The following is a 26,051-nucleotide window of genomic DNA, read 5'->3' as shown; positions in this document are numbered from 1 at the left end:
TTAAACCAAGCAATCCATGTTCCAGACATTACGTATGGTCATTAGCTCTGGGCAGTGGGGCAGCCAAAATGAGATACCTTCATAGTACATCCGGGCTCACCCTTAGGGGCAAGGTGAGGAGCTCAGATAACTGAAAAGCGCTCAGAGTTTAACTGCCTCTCTCCTTTGGATTACATGTAAAAGGACCCAGCTGAGGTTGCTCAAGCATCTGATTAGGATGTCAGCCTCCCTGTGGACAAAATCTGGGCATATCCAACTGGGAGAAGACACTGGGTAAGACCCAGAACAATCAGGATGGACTACCTACATATGCAGTCTGGGCTGGGAAAGCTTTGTGATCCCCCACTTAGAGTTAGAGAGTGTAGCTATAAGACGGATACCTGGTCAACCTTGCTTAGCCTCCTGCCACTGCATGTGACCCGGTCCCAGATGAAGGGTGGAGAACTGTTTGAGGACTATGATGGAATAAAGCACAGCACTTGTGCTGACTTTTTTTTTAACAGATCCAAGCACTGTATCTGCTGCCAGATGGGAAGAGGACTTGCTGTCTTGCGGTGGTAGTGAAAGCTGTAGCTACATATGACAGCATTCATGCTACAGTCTGTTAGGCCAGGAGGGGAAATCCATGTGCTTATCTGAGAAATAATGCAAAAAAGAGACCAATTGGTTGTTACAAAAACCAATCTGTGCTTAGAGTTTCTTTCTTTTAGTTTTATTTAAACTGTCGGCATATACTCTAAGCAAAAGCCTCCAGACAATAAATTTTACTAATTCCCTCATATAAAATCACTGTAGTGTTTGTAGCAGTAATTAGCAAGTCTGTGGTCAGCAGCGTGAAAGGGGCATTAAGTACTTGGTGTAATGTTTCTTCCTCACAGTGAGTTTCATTACAGAGCAGAGAAGCCATGTTGTTTTCAGCTTCATTAACTTTGTTGTGTTTTATACATGTAGAAACTAAAAAACAAGCATGCTTGCAGTGAACATGCTGATGCTTTGTACATGGGTGACTGTATACTGCAGCTGAACTCTAGACCTGCTGTTTTTGTCAGGTGTTTTCTTAGGATTACTTTTTTAGTTGGGTGTGTAACAGCCATTGTATTCTAAATATCTTATATATTCTATATTTAAAGGATATGCAGCAGTTATTATTACTTATTACTTATTATCTATATGCTGTAGCAACACACTCGGTCGAGTAATTCTTATTGACCTTTTCTACAGTTCTGCTGTGTTTCTCACAGAGAATGAGGAGGAGGAGGAAGTCAGATAATATGTGCAGCCTACATGTAAAAACATTTTTGCATTAAGTGAACAGAAGTATTCACCTTTACCCAAACCCCAGACTTTCAGCAACATCTTCAGCTAAATTATTCCCTATATTCATAGAGAATGGACACATTCTGGAAAAGATTGAAAAAAAAAACCTTTCTTCTGCACGCTTGTAAAAAGGATTCAGGGACTCAATGGGCAGCGCAAATCAGTGAATCCTTTTTATCTGTTGCAATATCAGTCTACTTAATGACAATAATAAGCAGAAGAAATAAATGTTTTAGTCTTGTTTGAGCCAGCTTATTTCCCAAGTTACAGGCTGCAGTTTCCCTTCACACTGAAGAAAAAACATTTTTTCAAATATAGCCACATGATTTACACACAAATGCAATGGCCTATTGATAAAAACAATGTTTTTTTCATGGTTTGATTTTTTTTATTTGATCAGATTTTTTTCCTGATAATGTCTTTAATTATATGTAAGGCTTTATTATCTTAACTGAAAACGAAACAATTGCAAAATAAAAAACAATTGCATCTATCATGTGGATGATATTCAATAAAAACTTTATTCTCTACGGCAAACACTTCTGCAACAATGACTTCTGCAAAGAGTCTTTCTGTAATATCTATAATCTTTGTGAATGTATAACAACATTAACGTTGTTACTTATGCTCTGTTGTTGGTATTGTTACTGCAGATGGAGACGCCAGGCACCCTCCCAGAATGAGGCGAAGCTCAGACATCCTCCCTACAATGTGATCACTGGCAGGGCGCATCCTCACACCACCAATCACGCATGCGCCAACGACGGAGCCTCTCCTGATTTGACAACCCTGGGATCTACCACACGGCCCACTATATTGCAAGGCTTTCCGCTACTAGCGCACCATCATCTGCACCTGCCTCCTCCGTTGCTGTGGTCGCGGCGCTGGGAGGGGTCACTATTTCGCAGGGCGCCATAGGAGGAGGGGGAGGAGGCATTTCCGAGACGTCGACAGAAGCGTGCACCCTCAGATTCAGCACCACGGGATTGAGGAAAGCGTCCGGATTGAGTCGATTTTCACTCTTCACCGTGGGTTAACTGAGCAGGAGGAAACCATTTTTTGGGAATACTCAGTGAAAGCAGGCGCTGCACACAGTTTACGGACCTGCAAGAGGTGCCACCTCCGCCGGTGAAAGGTGCGTAGCCTCAGTTAGCCACTTGAACGCTGTGGTTTGTCAACAGGGTGATTTTTTCCCTTCTTGCTAGCAGCCCGGTAGCTCTACACTTGCTGCACTGACTGACCTGCTGTGCTGCTAACATTAGCTTAGGCGAGGTCCGCCTTTTCATTCATCACTGTGCCAAAGCTAGTTGGCGGGGTAAATAAATCCCCCATCGCCTAAATACCTCACAGCTGACCATACCACAGCGTGCCCCCATGGCGTTTCTGTACTGACACCGGGCTATTCTTGGTAGCTCAAATCTCAGCGTCGCCGACTCTGCTAACGTTATGTGAGCCGCTCTCCGAGCACCGCTATCCAGCGAGCCCAGTGCTGAAAGCCTCACTTTAGTTATGTGTGTGTCTGTCGGGCAGAGGCGAGCTAGGCTGCTAGGCTAGTGCACCGGCTAAGCTAACAGACACCGTCCACTTAAATGCTAGTAAAATTACCCTCCTCTCATCAGCTGTAGCGCCTGTTTTAATCGTCCGGGAGCTGGGTGGTGACCTTTTGGTTCACTCGCTCACACATAAACACCTTTTGTTCCCTTCGTGCTTTTCGCAGCGCTGCTAAATTTCTTTTGTCTGAAAATGTTGCCTCTTTGTTTTAATTTGAGAGTTTTTATTAGCACGCTGCAATTGAACTCAGCATGCCTGCCGCGCTAATCTTTAGCCGGTGATTTTTAATGCTTTACTACGCCTTTTGCCGAGGGATTTGAAGTGGCTCAGTGAAGTACACAGCCTTGCTTTGCCTCGCCGTGCAAGTGTAACGTTACTTCATAGTCAAGCCTCTTAGCTCAACGAGGGCAATTAGTTTAAGTATCAGAACCAACCCTGCCTCGGTGTATCTATCATTACGGTAAATAGTGTGGAAAGTGAGCTGACATATTCAGCTAAAGCACTGATTCAAATCTGTTCAGCCATGGCCAGTGTCCACTCAGCAGTAAAAACACCGTATAGCTGCATGGGATGTCCTCCTGTTCATTAGCGATTGCAAAATTGTAGATTGTCAATAGAGTTTGCCTGTGTGTGTGTGTGTGTGTGTGTGTGTGTGTGTGTGTGTGTGCGCGCGCGCCTGCTTGCTAGATGAGCTTGTTTGCAAACATGCATCATTCAGGCGGAGTGCACTCTGCATTCAACAGCAAGGTGCAGCAGGAGGCAGACCAAAGCTTTTGTGACACTGTGGAGTTTGCCACATTCACTTCATGTAACTGGATATGTAATCCCAGAGGCCTTTGGGGGACATACAGTGGCTTTATTTAGAAACTGGACTTGTGATTGGCATGGAGGCATGCTGAGATCCACTGGCAGGGCCATGTGGGTCTGTGTTGTTGCCCTCCCAACCCCCTCCCATGTTTACCATGCAGTTTTACCAGCAGGGACGGCCTGCATGCTTGCGAAATCTGAAAATTTCAGTATGTTTTAGTGAGAAAAGCACTGCCTTAGTTGTGCAGTGTGCTGTGTCTTTTGGGTCTTGGAGAAGCCTTTAAGGAAAAAAAAAGCAGTCCGTTAGACATGTACGGGTGAGATATAATTTGCCTACATATAGTCATAGTATCACTCTTTGTCCATCACAGTGCATTGAGAACTAAAAAGTTCAGGTAGGGGCCACAACTAATGAGTATTTTCACATTCTATCAATTATTTTTTTTGTTTCTACCTTAATAATTTAGACTATAGATTGTAGAAACAGTTACTAGTGTCCTTCACAATTTTCCAGAGCTCAAGGAGACCTTTAAATTTACATTATAATGATAAAAACATGGGCAAAGCTGCAGGGGGACCAGCTGTTGTTTGGTATTTTTGCTTGTAAAATGACAAACAACTAAACAGACTAAACAATTAAAAATCACAGTTGTCAGTTAATTTTCTGACGATTGACTGACCAATGACCAACTAAAGATTTAAGCAGATTTAAGTATATAAACTGCTGAAGATATCTTTTACTAAATTTTGACTACAGGCAGGCAAGACGAGAGCTGTGATTCAAGGCTGCCAAGCATGGACGGACTCCTGTCAGCCCTTTAGGAAAATACTGCATATGTGTATCACTGTCTATCCATCTGCTTAAGACCATGTCTCACAAGGCTGTTTAACCTGCGCTGTCAGTCAGTTTACCGTACACCGCATCCACATATAGGATTTTCCTATACTAGATGGTTAACCATTACTAAGCATACTGTAACAATCAACATGACATCTACTAATTTGTGCTTTGTATCACTTTGATCCTTTGGACAAACTTAATAGAGCATTTGGCTTGATTCTAGAAAGCAGAACACAAAAGTAACACGGCACAAAGCTGATGTCTAAATAATTCGTCCTTGACTATGCAAAATCACTCTAGTCTGAACTGGCTTTCATTCTGAAACACAATTACTTTCAGCTAGTACATAGCTCTTCTCTTATTTGCCATTCTGCATTTGATAATACCAAAGGTTTTACAGACACCTGTATGTAATCATTTGAATGTTTTGCTCAGTTACCATATGCCATTTGCAATATAAAGCCTGTTACTGGGGATAAGGAAAAGCCATAATTTAGGGGTGAATCAATGGCAGTCAGCAGTGCATTGTGTTGTCGGTCTCCTGGGAGAGGAAGCAATATTGGCTGAACACCATGGAGCCCTCTGTTGTTGTACCGAGGCAGAGCTTTAAGGTAGCCATGGTTGCCCCTCTAACTGGAACAGGATTGCCTCTCCTCTTAGGCTTTCTTTCACTCCAGCTCTTGCACAAATGTTTGATACTGTTTAAGAGATGAGAGATGAGGCAATAGAAGCCACACAGAACAATCAATAGTTGTAGCGCTCTTGTCTACCACATCAATTTTAACTCTCCTAACCTCAGGCTTTGTATTACCCTATACTGCAATGTGGAACTGCATTGAACTGACAGCAAACATTCTCATCAGGCTTTTGGCAAAGTGTGTATTTCCTCTTCTTTAAGGCAACAAATTGTTTGTTGTTCGGGTCAGCTGTTAACTCTTACTCAACCAATTTGACAGATTTGCTTGATGAATCTGCTGTTTCCTTAACTGTTTATATGACAGTGTCCCACAATGAACTATAAAGAAAAAAAGAAAAGAGCACTTTATTGTTTCAGAGGGCACAATAAAGTAGATGATCCAGCAGTGCTTGAAAGTATAGTGTCAGCAGCAGCTTGGTGCAGCAAGAAAGAACGAGGCTATTCTCTTAAGTTCCTTTTCATGTCTATTACTCTGCCTAAGACCACACCCACAATGCTCAGCAAAAGAGCTGTTGCAGTGAAAGTTGATGTTGTTAAAGCTTAGCTTTATTCTTTATAAGACTATCATTAAAAAAAAAATCAATCCATTCACCCATCCTCCCATTACTTATCAGTCTGTGGGTGGGTGTGGTTGAATAACATCCCACCAAAAAACTGCTCATCAGAAGTCAGGCTCATATTTTGTCTGTTTCATATTTCAACAGATGAAAAGTTCAAAAGTTTGTGTACCCCTTGTGTTATCACAACTTTTCTTGCGTAGGAAATATTTAATCAAATTTTAATATCTTACGCAGCTCAGATCTTATATTCAGGTTGGAGCTAAATTTTTAACAGCCCTTCAGAATTGTAGGAATCCAACAAAGGCTGCTAACAGATCTGCACAGATTTTAGTGTATACAGTGGATTCAGAATTATTATTATCATGTGGAATATGAGGTTAGTTTAATGATGTGGTGTCCATGTCTTGAAGTATCATAGAAGACGCTGGCCTGTAGCGATGTAGCTCGTGTTGGCTGATTTGCAGCATCGACCCATCAGACTTTTAGCGTACACAAGTACCTCTAAACAAGGTGGTCAGTTTCATATGATGATGGAATAAGTGGAACTCTTCTCTGCTGAACCAAACTGTTGATGTGCATTCTGCGATACAGCTGAGCCATTTTTATGGCCATTAACTCATGTGAATTCATATGGAAAATCTACAGCAAGGGTTGTAATGGGTGGGTGTTTCTGCACAACCAGCCACAGTAGATAGCCACATCCATCAGCTACTCATTTTTTAACCAGCCACTCTTTAAACAAACAAGTGTGACAGGCATTACTATTATATGTTCATTGTATGTCAAAGATCACTGTTTATTTTTTATTTTTCAAGATCCATTTACTCTCCTGTAACTGATTAACTATAGTGTATGCCATACCGACTATGATAGGCTTTTTAACACAATGTACGGATGGTAACAGCTTTTTTTTTAAAACTGTATAATAGCCTTTTTGTGCCAGGAAAACCATATTCTCTGCATTCCACTGTATGCATATCTAAAATGTAGTTTTATCTTTACTTATCCGTCTCTGCAGGGAGTGTTTCAAAAGCTAGCCGATCAAATGTTTCTATTTCTAGTTTTAAAAGTGACATTTTTATTGATGGATAAGCCGGGCTGTTTAAGTACACAGTGAAAGCATATTGTCGTCATTAAATTGCTTTCTAAAAACTCCCAGTTCTCTATCCTCAGGCGTTTTTGAGAAGTCCACCCTATGTCTCAGGTCCTAACCAGTATCAGATACTGGTTTATAACATCCAAGGGTTATACTGTTGTAAGGTTAGGCAATTTGAACTGCTTGGAAAAGGCTCTGGCTAACTGCAGGTCAAGGGTTTTAGGCTCATAAGATGGTTATGATTAAGCTCACTGCTACTAGTATTGTATTATCAGATTCTACGCTTTGGTATAAATGCCAGAGGTGTGGACATCATTTTTTGTTCTATTAAGGGGACATGCAGTAGGATCTTGGGAACATACACTCCCCTCCAAAAGTATTGGCCAAACTTTAGCCTTTCCATCACTTTGGTAAAGGTTCATCTTTGTCTCATAAGTTCATAAAACTTTGTCCCAGAATTTTTAGGCTTGTCTCTGGACTTTTTGGCAAATTCCAGCCTGGCCTTCCTATTCTTCTTGCTAATTAGTGGTTTGCATCTTCTGGTGTGGCCTCTGTACTTTTGTTCATGAAGTCTTCTGCGAACAGTAGACTGTGACACCTTCTCTCCTGCTCTCTGGAGGTTGATGCTGATGTCAACAGTTGTTTTAGGGTCTTTTCTTACAGCTCTCACAATGTTTCTGTTGTCAGCTGCTGCTGTTTTCCTTGGTCTACCCGTTCGACGTCTGTTACTTAGTACACCAGTGGTTTCTTTCTTCTTCAGGACATTCCAAATGGTTGTACTGGCTATGGCCAATGTTTGTGCAATGACTCTGATTGATTTTCCATCTTCTCTCAGCTTCACAATTGCTTGTTTTTCACCCATGGACAGCTCTCTGGTTTTCTTGTTGGTTACGCCTCTAACTATAAATGCAGTCTGCACAGGCAAAACCCAAATCTGAAACTGAACGTAGACATTCAGCGCTATTTATTGTTTGAATAATCAATGTAACAGGACACACCAGGGCAACAAAACACACCTGTCAGTCACATGTTCCAATACTTTTGCTCACATGAAAACTGGGTGGGTTCAAACAAAAGGTGCTATCTTCTAAGTTGTGTATCAGATCCAGATGTAAATACCTGGAAATAAAAGCTGGAATGTTGATCTCTTGTCTCATATTCATCTTTTGATGTCAAACCCAAATGTTTTCAGTCTACAGCAAAAATAAAGGAATTGGCCTCACTGTTCCAATACTTTTGGAGGGGAGTGTAAATCCCTGACATCATGCAGCAAATGTGCTCACTTATTTGACAAACGAACTTCCAGATCAATTGCTATTGGAAATCGTTCAAATTAGCAAAGCATGGGAACCAAGCAAGTCTCTTTACAAAATAAAAGTTGTTTTTTTATAACAACTTTAATTAATGGGTGAAATTACCCGTGATAAGGTTCTAGTCGTATCGGTGGAAAACACTGATGGAGAGAAAGAGCAAAAGGAGTTCATATCTCCTAAGAACAGAGAGAGTAAAATGTGCCAGTGAGAAGACAGCGCCTTTTCTCATTGAGATGTCGTAACTGGAGTGTGATGCCAAGCTGCTGCCAAGATTTTTCACTACTGTTTTAATGATTCTCCCCCAGCCTCCCACAGATGTCACAGTCTCTGGGGGAAAGTAATTGATTTTGGAGAGTGAATTGTTAATAGAATTTTTCTTTGTTGGTCGGTGGTCCTATCGGTTATGAGAGCGTAAGGTGACAACAAAGCCTTTGTTCACAAGTACAGGCAGACCCTCCTCAGTTAATTCTCCCAATTTATCCATCTGATGTGGATCATTTCATCTCCTTTATAGCTGGCTACTTGTCACTCTCAGAATTTTATTCATGCGGACCAGGATGACTTGAACTGTGAACATCAAAGACTGTCTTTGTAAAGTTGGAGCTGCATGCTGAAGTCGCTTTGAATGTGGTAGTCATGGTAAGGCATGGAATCATTTTGGGGCCATGTTAGTGGTGGGACATGTGGACATGACCCAGGACACTTAAACATATAAGCAACTGATTTCACTCCCTGCTGATTATTGCAGTTTACATTAACTGGCATTCCTTAGAAAAATCATCAATCTTCCTCTGCTGTGATTGTGATATTGAATATTGTCCTGTCTTTATCCCCACTCACCACAAAATATGATGTTTTTTACCCGTTAAGCCGTTAATGAAGTTAGAAAAAGGATGTGGGTGCACATGCCAGTCTGACTGAGATCTTCTGCCTCAACAGTGGGAAGAGAAGTCTCACTTCCATAGAAACAGGAATCGAGTGAACATGCAGGGAAGGAATGTGCACTAATAATGCAGTTTGGTGAACTGAGCATAAAGTGTGTGCTCACTTTCAGAGTCATTCTCACCTGCACAATCTCTGCTTCTGTAGCCACGAAGTGTTCTCCCTCTGCTTCTGCTGTCACTATTCTCTATTGTCTCACTTTATTGTTTTAATTCCATCAACAACAAATCTGTGCAGAGAGTCTTGCTACAGGCCATTCAAGTCTCTCATCCTCTCAGTTGCTCTGTCTGTCTGAGGCCTCACTCTCTTCCCACCCCCTCTAATAGGCTACATCTGGGACCAGAATGGAGCCCAAACATTGGCCCTGCTCCTCCCCCCACAGTGTGTGTGCTCTGTCTTGGTGTATTAACTTTTCTATTGTTAGGTGACTGCTGTTCTTCAGTCCTGTTACTGAAAACATATTTGCTGACCAGGGGCGATTCTTGGATCTGACTTGGCCTGGCTGCTTGGGGCAGGAGGGTGGAGACATTTTATCAGGGCTATATATGTTTTTTCCTCATTTCAAAAGTTAAATACATAAGTTTCATGCTATTTGAATTGGACCTCTTAAGTCAAGATGTGATAGATCTTTTCTATAAATAAACCAAAAACTGGGGTGTTAAAGGCTTAGAATGTGCCAGCTGCTTGCTGATTTTCACAGAAATGCCTGACAGTGCATACACTTTCAGTGTCTTCCTCTAACCCTCTCTCAGAAATTACCCTGTTTGTCTAGTTAGCTTCCGACAGCCATTCACAGTTACCCATCATTAATCCACTATTTCATTTTGTTAGAAGAGCAAGAGACCTTTGCTGTCAATTTCTAAACCAGACATTAAATTCCTCCCATAGTATAGATTAGAATGAACTTTACAGGTAAGATTTCTTTTTCACTGAAAGTAGGCTAGAGATATCGATAGAGATAATGTAAGACATGGGCATGAAATAAAATTCTTAATAATTAACACCCTCACCTTCAAAGCTCTGGTTGGCTTGGTTGTTTTTTCTCTTATGTCTGAGCAAAAAAAATCAAACCCATTTTAATTCCTGAAAATAATTGGGTTTCAAGAGCAATGCCAGTAGCTTTTAAGTTACCTTTTTAAAAAATGTTGATGTCCAGATCTATAATTTTACACCTCTTTTAGGAAGATGTATGAGTTTTGTTTCATCCTGAGCAGAAATCATCGCCACCATTAGCGGTGGCTGTGTTGTGTGTCTCATGATGCGAACAGCTCACTGTAAAACTTGTGTGAATCCACGCTGACCTGAAGCTGAACAACGACAAGCTTGCTTGCTGTTATCTCTTTTATAAGCTTCCCCCATCCTCCATCTCCTGAAGCCAGCACACACAGCCCATATAATGTCCACCACTACTAGATGTGAAGCTGTGCTAAAGATATTCAGGACATGAGCACAGAAAAAAAGAGCCAGTCACGCTGACATGTTGAACATCCATGAAAGACATTCAAGGAATGCAGCCTCTCATTTGCATTTAACTCTTAAAATTGCTTCCTCACTTGGTAAATATAGCTTCTGTAGTTGCAGCTGCATACTTCAATCCTTTGACAGGACATCACAAGTTCAGGGTGACACTTTGAATCTAACTTGTACAAATAATAAGACATTTCTCTTTTTCAGTGATTCAGACCTCCAACCCCAAAAGGCACATTACACAGCAGTGATGAATAGTGAAAGACTTAAAATCATATCTTTGTTTTGGCTTGAAATAACAGCCTGTAATACAAGACAGCAGATAGCTGTGCCAAAATTCTACAGCATTATAATGGATAAAGATTAAAATCAACGACAAGCAGTAATAAAAAGGGATAAAAAAAAAAAAGTAATTTTTTTCATATAACCCTGAATCACAAATTTGTTTCAGAGGACTTGACATTGGGTAAAGCCTATAAATGGAAACAGTCACGTTTGTAATACTCACAAATAACAAAAGCATTTTAATCTAATCTCACATTCATATTCATGCATTTAAAGCGTTTGCCATTATAAAAAACAAGATTTTGTTATTTAATAGGATATTTTCATGCAAAAAATACTAATATAATATGATAATATAAGAAGTGCAAGATTGTATATACACATACTGCACAACTGTACACCAGTCTCGCACACAAATGTCTGATAAGGGATTAAAAATCTGCCTTTGGCCCATTTATTCTAGACCCCTGTCATGGGTTAATCCTATAACATTGGTTTGGTTCACCCATGACTGTACATTCATGAGTTAATGTCATGACAGTACCCAGTAACAAGATCCAGCCCTTGGAATATAGTTCCTCACACATCCTGTGTTGTATGAGACATGAGATGTTGCAGTTACATTTGGGATTCAATATGACATTTGAGTGAGATTAGTGGTGTAATTGTTTGTTTTGTAGTGTCGATGCTACAACTTGTATTTTACAATCACAACCAATTATTTGCAACATTAGGAGAGCAGAATTCATGATAAAGTTGGGTATAAGTCACCGCCAATATCGACTATAAGGTTAAAGCAATCCTGTAGCCATTCTAGTGTAACAAAGGGTCATCCTAAACAGTATACAAACTGTGCTCTCTCAAATCAAAGCTGAGCATTGTCCAATGTGTTGACAGCACAGCCGCAAAGCTAGGTCAGCTGACACTCATTGTCCCATTCAGACCGATGGCGACTGCATTATCATCCTGTCACAACATTTGTGTGGAAGGGCTCTTTGTGTGGAAAGTGCTTTGATTTAACAAAACAAAAAAAGCTTTCAGCGGCCAGTGGTTAGAAGCCAAAGTTTTCAAATTCAAGTTGTATCAATAATGTTTAACAAACGGATGTTAAACAGGTGTTTGATAGGGAGTACTTGAATAATGAGAAAAGCAAAATCTTGCCTGTAAGGCAGGAGAATAAGAGAATGATTAATGAGTAAAACTCAATTAGATGGAATTGTTTTCACATTATGGAAGGACGGCACTTTATCTGATGCATTTCAGTTTCATCGGATGCGTTTTGTTGATAACAAAACTGTAACTTCTACATCATTGAAGGTGCCCCTCTGGAAAATTCTTATAAACACAAAGTTTATGTTCACGTGACGTGAATCTCTCACCGAAACTCACGGTTTTACGTCCCTAAGGTTCAGTTCCTGCAAGATTGTGAATCTTGGCATGCTTAAGTAATTGGCACAATTGTTTTTAAACCTGATGAGTTTGGCACAAAAATGCGATTACAGCGGAAAGCAGTCTTCTCCTCTGCTTCGGCCATTTTATGTTGACACAGATGCATTGCTCTATATTTGTGGGAAGGGGGGGGGGGGGGGGGGGGGGGGGGTGCCTTTAATAGCCCTCCAAAGGGAAGTTTGAGTGTTTTTTGCCCGAACAGTGCATAGCCATGCATTTAAGAGTTCATCTTGGGAATTAGTTGGGAGGTACCCAAGTGTTGACCATATGCTTTGACTGCAGCATCTAACAATTACACCCCGCCAGGTATACACTCATCTGCTGCTTTGAGTTTGTCAGACTTAGTTTGTGGTTGAACCTTATGAACAGAATTAAAACTCATTTTAGCAGGATAATCCCAGGTAAGGTTGGAAATACAGTACTTCATTATTACCATATAAGGCTATTTATAATGGCAAAGCCATCATAGTCAATCCCACATAACTAATCCACACTACAGTCACTACAGCATGGCTAAATGTCTTTGGTGACAACGTGCGACATTAAATAATAATGCCTGTAGTCTGTATTTGAAAAAATTAAGCATAAACCCGAGACATGTAATGTAAAAGCAAAGTGCCACACAGGTTGTGTTGCTACCCTGCTGTTTTTTAAAACCTGCTTCAGGCTGCTTGTGCGTGCGTAGCTGACACTGTTGTACTGTAATGTGCTTATATGCTGTGGGAACTTACAACTTCCTAGACCTGAGAGAAATGAATATGAATGAACAGAAGCCTTTACACTAACAGAAACTACCTGTTTCTTGTTTCTTTTTTCTTTTTATAGACAATGATGTTCAACAACCATATAGTCTTTGTCTTTTGCGTTTGATTTCTAATGAAAAAACAAATATTGTAAATAAAGTGCTATTCACGTCTAGACCAGCATTTGTTTTAGTTTACGTATTCTTTACATACAGTATGTTACACATATTTTCATCTTTTTTTAATGTTTACAAGTACTGAGGCCTGGATTAAAGACACAGAGCCCGATCAACACTTAGAGTTTACAGTAAGAAATGAACACTAACCTTTGCACTAAGATGGCCTGTATCTCTTGGATGAAGGAGGATAGGAGCAGGTTTTTATAAGACCGATCCGACAGACACTTGTTAGCAGGAACAGCAACGTGTTTCAACTTTGTTTGAGGTATCCCGATATAGGGTTTTTATGGATGCCTTCCAGCCAATCAGGGGCAGGTGTTTTCAGAAGACATGGTTTAAGAGTGTTTATTCAACTTTGCAGTGCGTGCATTATATTTAAAAAAAAAAGAAAAGAAAAGGTTTTTCAATCCCAAAGAGAACATGGCTGCTTTGAGAATTTCACAGGTTGTGCTCTACTTTGATCAGCCTACTTTGGCCGCCTTGAGAACATGGCTCTGGAGAGCAGCGATATGACAGGTTGAGCCTTGACTTCTGCTTTTAGAGACTCCCCCACTGCTCCACACATATGTGTGTATGTGCTTAACTCTGCTTTGAATCTGGGTCAGTGCAGTGTCGGCATATTAACTTTCCATAATGACAAATGACAGGGATTGTAGTCACAAAGTTAGCGTTGTATGGTAAAGAAGCTCTGATGCCCATTTTATGCAGTGCAAGCAGAGTTTAAACTTTTGAATATTTTTATCTGTGACAAATGTGCGTGTATTTGCAAAACTCCAAGGCTAAAAATAAGAAAAAGAGTTCTGTCTCTCTGAAAACCCAGGGTATATACCATTTTAAAGACATTTTTACCCTCATATTGTAGTGAGGCAAAGAATCAGTTTAACATATTCTAACTTCATTGGGAGTCAGTATTTCTCTTGGCACATTATGTTGCAAGATTCTGCTCATGTCTGCGTCTATGAAGAAATCTAGGAATATATTAACGTCTTTGGTTTTCCACTTTGAGTGTTGAAAGTAAAATATTAACAGGCTTTCAATCTCAAGGACTATCTTCTTGTGCTCAGAATTTCTTTATAACATCTAGTGCATGTTCTTATACAGTACTCTCTACCTGAGGCTGCTTTCCTTAGAGACTCACATGAAACCTTATGTTTATGTGAATGTGATGAGCTAGAATGTGATTGTGGAAAGTTGTAGGTTTTAACCTTGTAATTGTTACTTTATGCATTTGTTGCATGAGTGCAAATGTAAATAAACATGAGGATTTTTAAAAACACTATATGCTGCTAGTTTTAGCACTTTGGTGGGTTTGACCTTATTTCTCTGCTCCATGAATGCTTATCATGTATTAACCTCATTTGTTAATACATTCATGGTGGTGAAGTTAATCCGCGTCAACATAGATTCACAGTAAGAGGACTCTTGATTTTGATGCTTCCTCTAAGACCACCAGATGAGATATAACTTAAGAGATAGTGACCTCAAAGGAGCAAATTAAATTCACATTGTACAGTTACCGATCTTTGAAAATGTAATTTGAGAGTGAGACGTCTACACCAAAGTCAAACCACTTGTCCATCACTAAATTTCTGGCAAATGTCATGTCACCATCACAGGCAAACATAGGGGACCACAGATGTAACCTCAGACACAATATTAGCATCCATCCATCCATCCATCCATCCATCCATCCATCCCATCTGTCTCTGCTTATCCTTTTCATAGCTGTAGGAGGGCTGAAGCCCAACCCAGCATCCTTTGGGTGACAGGCGGGGTACAGCCGGGAGAGGTCACCAATCTGCCAGGGTTAAAACCCACACAGCCACACGCACATATACACTGTGGTGACTTTCCAGTTTACCCCACCTGCATGTCTTGTTACTGTGGAGGGAAACAAAAGTTTAAGTGGGCTGCCAGTGTTGTGGACATTAATGACAGATTATTGTGTAACAACCTGTGAGTTTGGGTCTGTCAGGCTAGAAATGAAAGTCTGCTGACCTTTGAAGCTGAGTGTATGTGACTTCCTTTTAGAGAGTGTGAGCACAGTGAAGTACCAGATGGAGCAGTGGCAGAGGGCAGGCTGCATGATGTTTTCTCCATTGGTGGAGCATTTGGTAGGGTGTTTGGAGTTAGTAGATGGAGGGAAGAACGCTTGCAGCTTTTATGGATTTTGATGTGATATTGGTATGAGTGGTTAGAGTGTAAGTACTTGAATTTGTGAGCAAAGTACACTTGAAAACTGCATTGAATGTAAATATTATATTGAGAATGTCAGTATATACATTTGTATTACTGGATCACTTTAGTGTGTGTGTGCTCGGATAGAGAAATACAAACATGTGCAAATGATTTAGATGTGCACTTAATTTAACACCTAATTTAACACACCATAGTATTCAATGTTTATCACTTAATAGGCATGTAACTGAAAAGTGATTCCCTCTCAATTTACTCACTGCAAAATTTGTTCAAGGCAAACAGAAGGACTTATCATATTTTTCAGAAAATCATGTGCTTCGTTATCATCCATCCAATATCAATACCACTATCTATATCGCAGGGGTGGGGGGTTGGGGCTGGAGCCAAGCTCAGCTGACATTTGGAAAGAGGTGTGGAACAACCTGGACTTGTCGTCAGTCAATCGCAGGGCTGACACACACAGACAGACAACTATTCATGCTCACATTCACAACTACGGACAATTTAGGGACACCAGTCCTCCAGTCGGCCAGCTCAAACCTGAAACCTTCATGCTGTGAGGCAGCAGCTGCCCTCAGTTATCATGTTTAATGTAATATACACTATATCTGATCCGATGTGGTACAGCTACAACACCAAAACCACAGGCACCACATGTGGCGAGTACAGCAGGGTGTTTCTGTGTGTGTTAGTAGGGCCAAAAGTGTTGGACAGTACTAGTCATTGCCATCTGTTTTCTTTGGTACTGCCAACAGACTGTTGGATGGAGTGGCTTTGTATGGCAGGTGCTCAATCAATACAGACACATGCACAGAGCTCTGACTCAGCAGATTATCTGTCTTAACGGTCGCCGCTGCTACCAACCACAGCCTTCAGTTCTCAATCACCAAAGCAGGATATGTGGACAACAGTGGTCCTTGAGATACGTTTTATTTCATTTTTTTTTCCATTAAGACCACCTTACATCAGTCACAATCATCTTTGACGAACCAATACCTAATGGCTGAAAAACCAAATATGAATTTGCACCAAGTTCCACACAAGACCCAGGCCAAAAATGCTATTTAGACACCAGGTAATATAAGGCATTAGCAAAAATAGCCTCAAAGAGAGAAAATGAAACGCACATACAATAAACAGTAGAACTGAAATATGATTGCAGGTTATTTGGAATCTCTAATACAGGGAAGAAATGTTCACAAGACTTAGACTTCTCAGATTTGTTTTTTTTAATATTCATGACAGGCAGACTGAGATCCACCTCTTGGATCACTGTTTTTTAAGCAGAAATGCTCCTTGTGGTCTTAAAAAAGCCCTTCTGCTTCTTTACGTGGGCAATTTTGGATAAGTACTCAGCAGCGAGTTCACACAAGGGCGCAGCTAATGTCAAAAAGCAAAAGGTAACCCCGGTACTGTATCACTCAAGTTTCTCTGTCTGCAGTTTGAAAGCACTCCTTTCCAGGAAAGTATTCTGTGCTTGATTTTTTATTTTTGTCACAGCACACGTATTGGGTGGATAGGACACTGCTGTTTTTTTTTTTGCAAGATGTCCCTCAGGTTTGTAATGTATATCATCCGATTTGACATCAATCAAATGGGCACTAAAGTGTAAATTAATCTGTACCTGACAACATTTAATCCATGAGTTGATGGAAGGTTGCTGGTGTTCACTGTAGGCTGAAAGGACATCTTAATGAACTGTCAGAGTCCTTGTCTCTATATGTCTGTGCTATTTCTTATTAGTGCAGTTGAATTTGGCTCAGTCAGTTTCTAAATGAGATCTTCAGTTTTAGACGTTAGCCAAGCATCCAAATCTAATGTTTACTTCGCAAATTACTTTTTTTGTTTTCCAGATTGAATGACTGAATTGAATGAATGGATGATACACACACCTGGGTTCTCAACTGTATATATTTTCTGGTTTCTTTAGTCTTCTGTGATAATAAATTCAGACACAGTTTGAAGGAGCTGTCACAAAGCAAATTCCAAAATAAGGGGAACTATCATTTCAGCCAATGCAGTTTTTATACCTTATGTAAAACAGAAAGTTACGGTGCAGAAGTCTTGTGTTGTGCAGTAATTCTTAATACATGAACAAGTACATGGTCACACAACCTTCTTAAATGTACTTTGTTTTTAAATGTCAAGCTAGTTGCTTGCTAGCTGCTAATTGTTAACTTACAAAACTTTTTTCCTTCTCCCCTTGTATGCTACAGCTGTTACTGAAATGAATAATGTCAACTGATTAAGTAAAACTGTAAAAAAAAAAATTGTTACAAACTGTTCTTTTGATCATACATTACAAATTGTTTCCCCTGGTGTAAAAAAACATGTACTACCCTGGTCACCTTGTTTTTTTAAGCTCTGACTGTCTCTATTGGCAAACCTTTGAGTAAACAGCCCGTTCAACAACGTTCAATATACACACAAACACACACACGCACAGCTCGGTTAACACCTGGTCGACAAAGGTAATTACTTTATACCCGTTAGCAGTTGTCTCTCTGCCATGTCATCACCATTATTTTAGAGAAGAGCTGACACAAGCAGAACCTAAGGTAATAATATTGTTTAATGGCCTATAAAAAACAAACAGTATCAAGAAGACCCCACATTAGGTGACAAATGAGCTGACTTGATAGGAAATGGCTGCATGTGATGAGCTTGCTGTAGATCGTCACTAGTCCTACATTGTGGCCACCCCTGCACCCTGTTAATAAAACATGTGCCATTCTATCAGCAGTGATGGGATGTGAAATGTTTGTCCTGTTGCTCACAGTCTGTGTACACAACTCTCACTGTCTCTTGTTCTCACTCACTTTCTCTTGCCAACATTTGCAGTTCAAATCCTGTAACGGATATTTGGCTAAAAGTAGATGAAGAGAGAGTTTCTGAGGAAACGGTATCAAAGTCAGAAGAATTGCGTGGGTGGTTGGGGAAGTATGTGGTTAAAAAGTTTGTTGATATCTTAATCTTCTCCATCCTAGCAGTGACTTACTTACATTCTCACATCACCATTGTGCAAAATTCTACACCAGTGCTTGGTTTGAGGGGGTGGAACAGCAATGCAGCTTTGAAGTTGCTAATTCAGGAAAGGATGTGTGAAGCCACAGGGCTAATACACACGGACATAATTGTGCGCATTTCTCTAACGCCACATACATGGCACGCAGTTCTATTGTTTCAGCCAACTTATGTCTGTTTTTGTATTTTCATCTAAAATGCAATCAGTTTATGTTTGTTTTCTAATATACTCATTATTTGACAAGTTGAAGGTAAACATACCTAGACAGATAGGCCAGACAGTTTGTTGCAGAGCTACCTAACACTCACATATTCACAACTATCTATTAGGACATCCAATTTTTCAGTCTCCAGTCACCCTAACCCACAGCAAATGGCTTTAGATTGTCGGGGGAAAACCGGATCACCTTAAGTCAACCCACTCGAATAAGCGAAGGATATGTACACTCCACACGAGCCTGCAGTGCTAAACACTGAGCATCTGGGCTGCCCATCTGTGTGGTTATTCCATTAGGAAGTGTTTTCAAGCAAGGATTTACATAAGCAACAATACCATGGTCTTAATCAAGATGTTTCTAGCTCATGTGCATATTTGAATTGTCTTATGATGGGCACTCTTTACTACATGACTACATGACTACATTTTATCACAGTTTTCACGTGTTGTGCACTTTTTAGTCAACTACATGATATACTGTAGCGCTTTTTATAAGTATTTAGGAAGTAAGACAATGATATAAATGATTATTCATTTGTTATCGTACACAATGATACTTCTATTTTACATGTTTACAATTTTGAGTGTTACTTTTTAGTGTTTAAAATGGCATTAATTCCACTGGATTTTTCATTAATTATTCCTAGGAATAATAGGAAAGTGCACCAACACTTGAGGCACATCGTTTCTTGAGCAGGCGAAAATGATAAATGAAAGGAGACAGCTGAAGCATTTTTTTGCACCAACACACGAAACAAAACAAGAATCCTAATTAACAACAAAGCCACAATTTGGCGAGTGTTAGTTGCCAGACTCTGCAGGCACAGTATCTGCAGGCTAGTGATGAATTGACCAGTGAGAACACTAAAAAGAATCGCTGAACAGCAGCTCTTGGTGAAACCAGCAGTACATCCATCTGTGAAATGTTAATTTAAGTTCTTGTTTTCAGTGTTTTGGTTGTTAATCTCAATGGTGACTTTTGAAACCACAGGTAGCAGTGTTGTTGTATTAGATATGATGCAGTGATGTTTCATACTACATGCATGAGGGAGGCAGAAGATAAAAAACACCTCTTAATATAATGCAATGATATACTTTGTCATGGTAACTCACACAGTATGAAATGAACCTACTCTGCATTAAGGTTGTAGCGCATCCATTATGAACACTGACAGTGTGTAGTTAGGTCCGTAATAAACAGAAACCTTCATGGCAGCCAGAAAGAGCTAATTCAATGTATGCCAGTGCAGCCTTGTTACCCCAAGGTACCTTGTTAACTCAAGGATCCTGGCATCTTGCAGTCAGCATCACACTTCCCAATTCAACTCTCCAAAGAGAACGAAGCTGACAAGCTAACCAGTGATTTTACTCTCCAGTGGACAACAATTCAGTCATGGAATAGCACTTACACTGATCAAAGACATTGCTGATTATGACAGAATAATGTATGCTATTAATCTTAATTGAATAATTAAGGGAATTGCTTCTGAAAACTGTAAAAAAAAAAAACAATGAGCCACCTTACAATACTGCGCATACAGCAGAGTATTGCTTTTTTCCCCAACTTTTTTAAAACTGCTGGAATCTTTGTCTATATATCACATATATGTCTAGCTGTGAGGAGTGGGATGTTTATGCCAATGCTTGTGCAGTGCTTTCTTTTCTTGATAAATCCTAAAAACGCTAGCAGATGGCCCATTTTCCTCCCTGTGAGTTGTGTTATTCTAAACCTTGCGAAACACGACCATCCTTCCCCAAAAGCCTGCCTTAGAGCAAAAGGAAACAGTTGTTAGATTTATTCAGAAAATAAAGTCAGGAACATGACAATAAACAGTACACTGCAAAATTAGGATCGTACGTTTATGAACACAGTGCTGTAAACGTACATGCAAAAACACACAAAACTGCTTTTTTAGTTTTCTAGTTCAAATCTGATGCAAAAACAATTGACGCTTTCAAAAAAAAACTTCTTCTTTTCTCTCTCTATGTCATTCACGGACGTACACACGCACAGTTGTACACAGCAGATGGCAGGACATCTCACAAATTACAGCAGCTCATGCTCTACTCCTGAAACATGTTTGAACAGCAGATCTGAGAGTGAGATATTTTCCCTCTCCTCGGAAAACGAGCTGTCTCTATAGTGTGGGAAAACCTTGGAATTTGTATAAAGGGCTGAGCTTAGATCATTAAAATTGTGTAGGGAAAGTGTTGCCATAGTGACCAGTGGACAAAGGAGGATGTACAAGTAAACACCTTGCCGCACTGCTGATACTTCACTATAGTGAAATAGTGGTGTCCCACCTGAACAGGGGCACTCCAGTGGCAGGACTTTGTGTTTGGAAGGAAATTGTTTTCAGTTGCTGACACAGGGGAGACTGACTGACCACTCCGCAGAAGCAGCCACTGCACAGTGACGTGTAGCCACTGTCAGACTTGCCGTTTCTCCGCCGCACAGGCAGAGAGTCTGGTGGAGCTTTGACAGTCATTAGAGGCACATTTGAAAGCGAGTTAGCGGGGCGGGTACAGTAGCTGCGATGTAGCTGGGCCAGCTGCTCTATTACAAGAGGCTCTCTGGTTTGTGTTTCTGTGGGGGTGTGTCCGTACAGAGCCACAGCTATCCTGTTTATCACAGATGACATCACTGTTTGTAGGCCGCTAACACATTTTTTAGCTCTGAACACAGCAAATTCTTGTTCATGTTGTTTAGGCTATATACGGAGTCTGACCTCAGAGTAAACAATAATAAATGGTTATAGACTGCTATGTCACAACAATGACCATTCACAGAGCAGAGTGTCTGTGCATGATGCATTTATATCTGAATGCTGGTGTTTGTTTGTTGAATAGTTACTTTGACTATTCTATTGAACCAGTGGTGTGTTATTAGCATGATCTTGGCTAAACTAAGGTGGAAAGAGAGTCTTAATTTTACCCCAGAAATGGATCAGCAGATTTCATTCTCTGTCATCCCATTTGTTGTTAAATGGTGCAGCTGAATGTGCCGAATAATAACATACAGTAGATGACAGCCTCTGTGACAGATGAGGGTGTCTCAGCTCGCTTTGTGAGAGTCTCGCTCAAGTGGAAACATCTTTGACTGAATTCAGTTTTTTTTTTTACCCTGCTTATCCTCTGCATCATCAGACACCCTTATTTCGCAGGTTTGGATTTTACAGGTCAAGATTCCACTTGACTCATAGCGTGGTTACATTAGAAAAGCACCACAGATGAGAACATTTCTCAAATTTTTACAATCATAAGACTCAGGTGTAAAGAGCATTCATGGACAGGGTCATGACATTTGCACAGACTCCCCCATGAACAATAAACTACATCACATGAGGCACCAGAGCATTTGCTGTCACTGGCTTTGATATAATAGTTTTGTGCGCTGTGATTCCCATGCTTACAGATGACTACGGATATGCTAGACTATCATTGTAGAGCATATTATCAGTACAGCATGGATTTTATAAGGGCTAATGGGATTTTTTTTATCAGTCATTTGATGATTTTGCCAGTATAAAGTCAAGTCTATAACAGCTGGTGTTAGTCCACAAGTTGGTGTCAGTGTAGCTCTGAGATCTATCTAAATCTGCAGGGAGAGTAGTCAGTGAATCCTCTGTGGTTCTAACTACAACGTTCTTAAAGTCAGACGGGTTCCCCTCGTCCTCCGGTAAAATCTGTATTCAGTTTTACACACTATCACTAATCCAAAGGTTTATCAGCAATGTTGGTCTTTTGTCTGATTGTTGTCTGTCTAGTGTCATTTCTGTCTTATTCGCCTTTATAGTCATTAGTGTTCTATGTTGATATTTAGCATTTATTAATAAAAAGGTGTATTAACCGCCACTTCGCTGCCTGGATATTTCTTCATAACAAGGTTTAAGAGGATCAATGCCACTGAGAACTTACACATTTAGAACTGAGACTGTTTAATGTTTAATTCTTAAGGTTAAAGACCTGAAGCCATCTGTGCTAATAAAATAATAAGTTGAATTTCCCGTCCAATGACGGGTGGTGCCCCTATTGATACGAGAGCTTTTAATTAATTAATTACATGGTAGTCAATCTGCTACATTATTTTAGTGCCCCAGTGAGAGGTCTATATCTCCTACATTATTATGGTGCCCCGTTGTGAAGCACCAACACTTCCTACATTATTATGGTGCCCCGTTGGAAGGCCAAGGTTCACATCCTACACCTTATAAAATAAGGAAATATTCACAGACAAGCGAGTGGCGTGCTGCTAGTGAATCTTCTTTGGTAACTATACACTATCTGTAATTCTACTTAGAGCTTTCAGTATGCTGGCTGTCCATTTGATGATTTTAAGACAGGGATTTGGGTTACTTCAATCCAAACCTAAATTTGTGATTGTTGCTACACTGATCAGCCTTAAACCAGCTAATCACCACAGCTAGATAAAACATTCTTTTTTGGACATCTCATTGATTAACTGGGAGGTAACACACATCACTTAAGCAAGAGACCACTTGCTTGGGGCTGACACTGGATCACCCCACCCTCTAACATTGATTGAAGAATTACTAAGTAAACCTAAACAAAGTTTAAGTAAGCAAGCAAAAAGAAATTGGATAAAACTAAAAGAATAACATGATAACAAGTAAGAGAAAATTAGATTAGAGTAGAAAGCTTACATATCTAGACGCATGTTTAGGTCTCTCTCTTCCTCTTGTCTTTTTCCTTTTTTTAACGGTTAGATCCTAACTGTAGAACACCCTTTCATATTTTTGATCTTTCCCAATAGATAATTTTGATATGTAACCCCCTCTAGTTTCCCAATTTTGAAAATTGCGTATTACTACCACTATTATTATGCATATATCATATCTTTTCCTCTCTAGTCTCCCTTTTATTTTAATTCTAGTTTCCCAATTTTGAAATTTGGGTATTACTACTACTATTATTCCACTGTATATCATATCTTCTTCCTCTCTTCTTCTCCCTTATATTTTAATTCAATCTCGATCTTGATTGAATGTAGTTTGATTTTAAGTTGATGCTCAACTGTAATTTTGATGTTGATTTTAAGCTAGGTTTAAATTTAAAGTGGACTCTGATCCTGTGTAATTTCAATCTCAATCGTGATTTTTAATTCGATTTAACCCTGATTTGATTGTATTATTATTCATTTCCCTTTTATCTCTTTTCCTTTTCGCTTTATTTTAATTTTGATGATTGATCTTAAGTTTAATTTCAACCTGAAGTTAATTCTGACTTTAATCATGATTTGATTTTGATTTGATTCTCCTTTTGTTTAATCCTATACTGAATTTAGGTTTAAATCCAGTCTGATTCTGACTGCGATCCTGCGATCTGTTTATTGCATTACAATGGCACTCTGATATTTTTCACAGTGCTGCCGTTTTCCCATCATTAGCTTGTTCCTCTGCTGGAAGCGTTTGCATGACTCCTGCTTATTTTAACTCTGTACCGTCTCTGCTCAGAAACCTTTAATATCATAAAAGACAGCTGCCGAACTAGTCTTCAGTAAGAGAGGCTTACATAGGCATCGTTTCTTTCCAAGTTATTCTCAACTACTGCCTAACTAGCTGGGTGCTGATGTCAGTTGCCTGAAAGCAGCTGGACTGATACCATAGAGAAAGACTCACTTTCTTTGTTAGGATTTTTGAACAGCAAAAAGATACAGATTATTGGCAAATGGCAAAAGTAAATTCCAAAATGAGAAATAGTGGAGTTTCTTTCTCTGGGAAACTCAACATAAACACACACTGGCTTACAGAGTGCATTTATCAGACAAAAGGCTTTGACTTGCATTCTCTCTAGGAATTGAAGCACCAATATAAGCTTGTTAATTTGCAATCAATTTGCAATGTATGAATAGTTCCAATGAATTCAAGTTTTGCCAGAAGTAAATTAAAACCGTAACACTGTATTCAACGCTCCTCTCCATCCCACCCCTCAAACTAATACAGCATGTGTAATTTTGAAAATGTCAGAACAGAGCAATTACATGCATCACTCCCTCAGGTTCTGTCAAACTCCTGTGCACGTTAAGTTGATGAGTTGACAGACGCACCAAGCCTGATTCATTGTCCCTCTCCCAGATTTCCTTGTGGGCAACAAAATGTAATGGCACCAGCATAAGTGAAATCTTGAAAGTTTTTTTAATCCAAAGGTCCATACTCTTTTTAGACAACTGTAATGTCTGAGCTGTGGTTTCATCAATAGTGCCAGGTTGCCAGATTTCGTACTGTTCATCCGTCTTAACCCTCTGTGTGTAGTAGTAGGGGGCTCTGGCCCAGATCTGTCATTCTTATTCACATTCTTTATTCCCTTCTGCCTCATTGACATTGGCAGTAGACTGAGCCAGTCCCAGCTGGCCCATTCTGAAATTGCTTACTGTAGAGACACATCCCCACAGTAAAACAGACTGCTACCCCCATGCCAGCTGTTCAGTCCTCACAGTCACCTAATGTAACCCCACAGAGCTTAAGAGTTTTAAAAAACTGTAATGAAAAAATATTCCAAGTTAAAGAGCAGATTGTCTGCAGAAAGAACTAAAAAAAAAAATGAGACTCATATTGCAGAGCTGGGATCCATCCCAGGAGTGTATATTTTCACTTCTTCATATCACTTCTCATCTTGCAGGTTTTTTTTTTACTACGAGAGATGTGGCTCCTGATGTGGAGAGCATGTGTAAAGTCGGATTAGCTGAAGGAGCTGAACTTCAGGTTAATTTTATCCAACTCAGACTCCCTGAAAAGGAATTTGAACAAATAAAAACAAAACATTACAGTTCTCCATTAATTTACTGTAGCTTTTACTCAATAGGTTCTAGCTTTGGAGGGACACAGTATATTGTAATGGTGGAGTTAATTAAGAAAGTTAATTACAAAGATTTAAGGTGTGAGAGGCCATTAATTTATGGATAGCTGGAATTGTTGACTGTGCTTTGTTTGATTTGATGGGCAGAGCTGAGACAGTTGCAGACATCCACAAAAGCCTTATTTTGGAGCCAGTAGTTTTTATAGGCTTCACTATATATTGTAGAATTACAGAGATGTGAGGACTGAGGATTGGTCCAAAAAAAGTAATGATAGGTTGTGTGGTTGTAAAAAAAAAAAAAAAACACTCAGCAAATTACCACGACACAGTTCACTATTTTCATAAAAACAACAGGAACTCCAGCACTTTCATCATAAGTTTAAATCCTGTATTGTTTGCAAAATCAGCAGTGATAAACACGTATACAGCCTTAGTTATTACTCTGGCTCAGTCTGAATCTGCAGTGAGACGCTACCTGAAGGTTGGGGGGAGAAGGACTTTTGTCTCATTCCGCTTCAGTCAGGTGATGCTGTTGTAAATTATATATT

At 39.8% G+C, this 26,051-nt stretch overlaps 1 protein-coding gene across 1 annotated transcript in view; it reads left to right on the top strand.

The window, feature by feature from the left end:
• Nucleotides 1-2,271: 2,271 nt before the first annotated feature.
• Nucleotides 2,272-26,051, top strand: part of ctnna2 (catenin (cadherin-associated protein), alpha 2) — a 291,501-nt gene continuing 267,721 nt past the window's right edge. The window contains exon 1 of the mRNA XM_070856349.1: nt 2,272-2,452. The gene's annotated coding sequence lies outside the window, so the exon portion shown is untranslated. The remainder of the gene's footprint in view (nt 2,453-26,051) is intronic.

Source organism: Pempheris klunzingeri, chromosome 3 (genome assembly GCF_042242105.1).
Source record: "Pempheris klunzingeri isolate RE-2024b chromosome 3, fPemKlu1.hap1, whole genome shotgun sequence".
Taxonomy (NCBI): Eukaryota; Metazoa; Chordata; class Actinopteri; order Acropomatiformes; family Pempheridae; genus Pempheris; species Pempheris klunzingeri.
The sequence above is the reverse complement of the archived record's forward strand: the minus strand, read 5'-3'. Positions and strand labels throughout refer to the sequence as shown.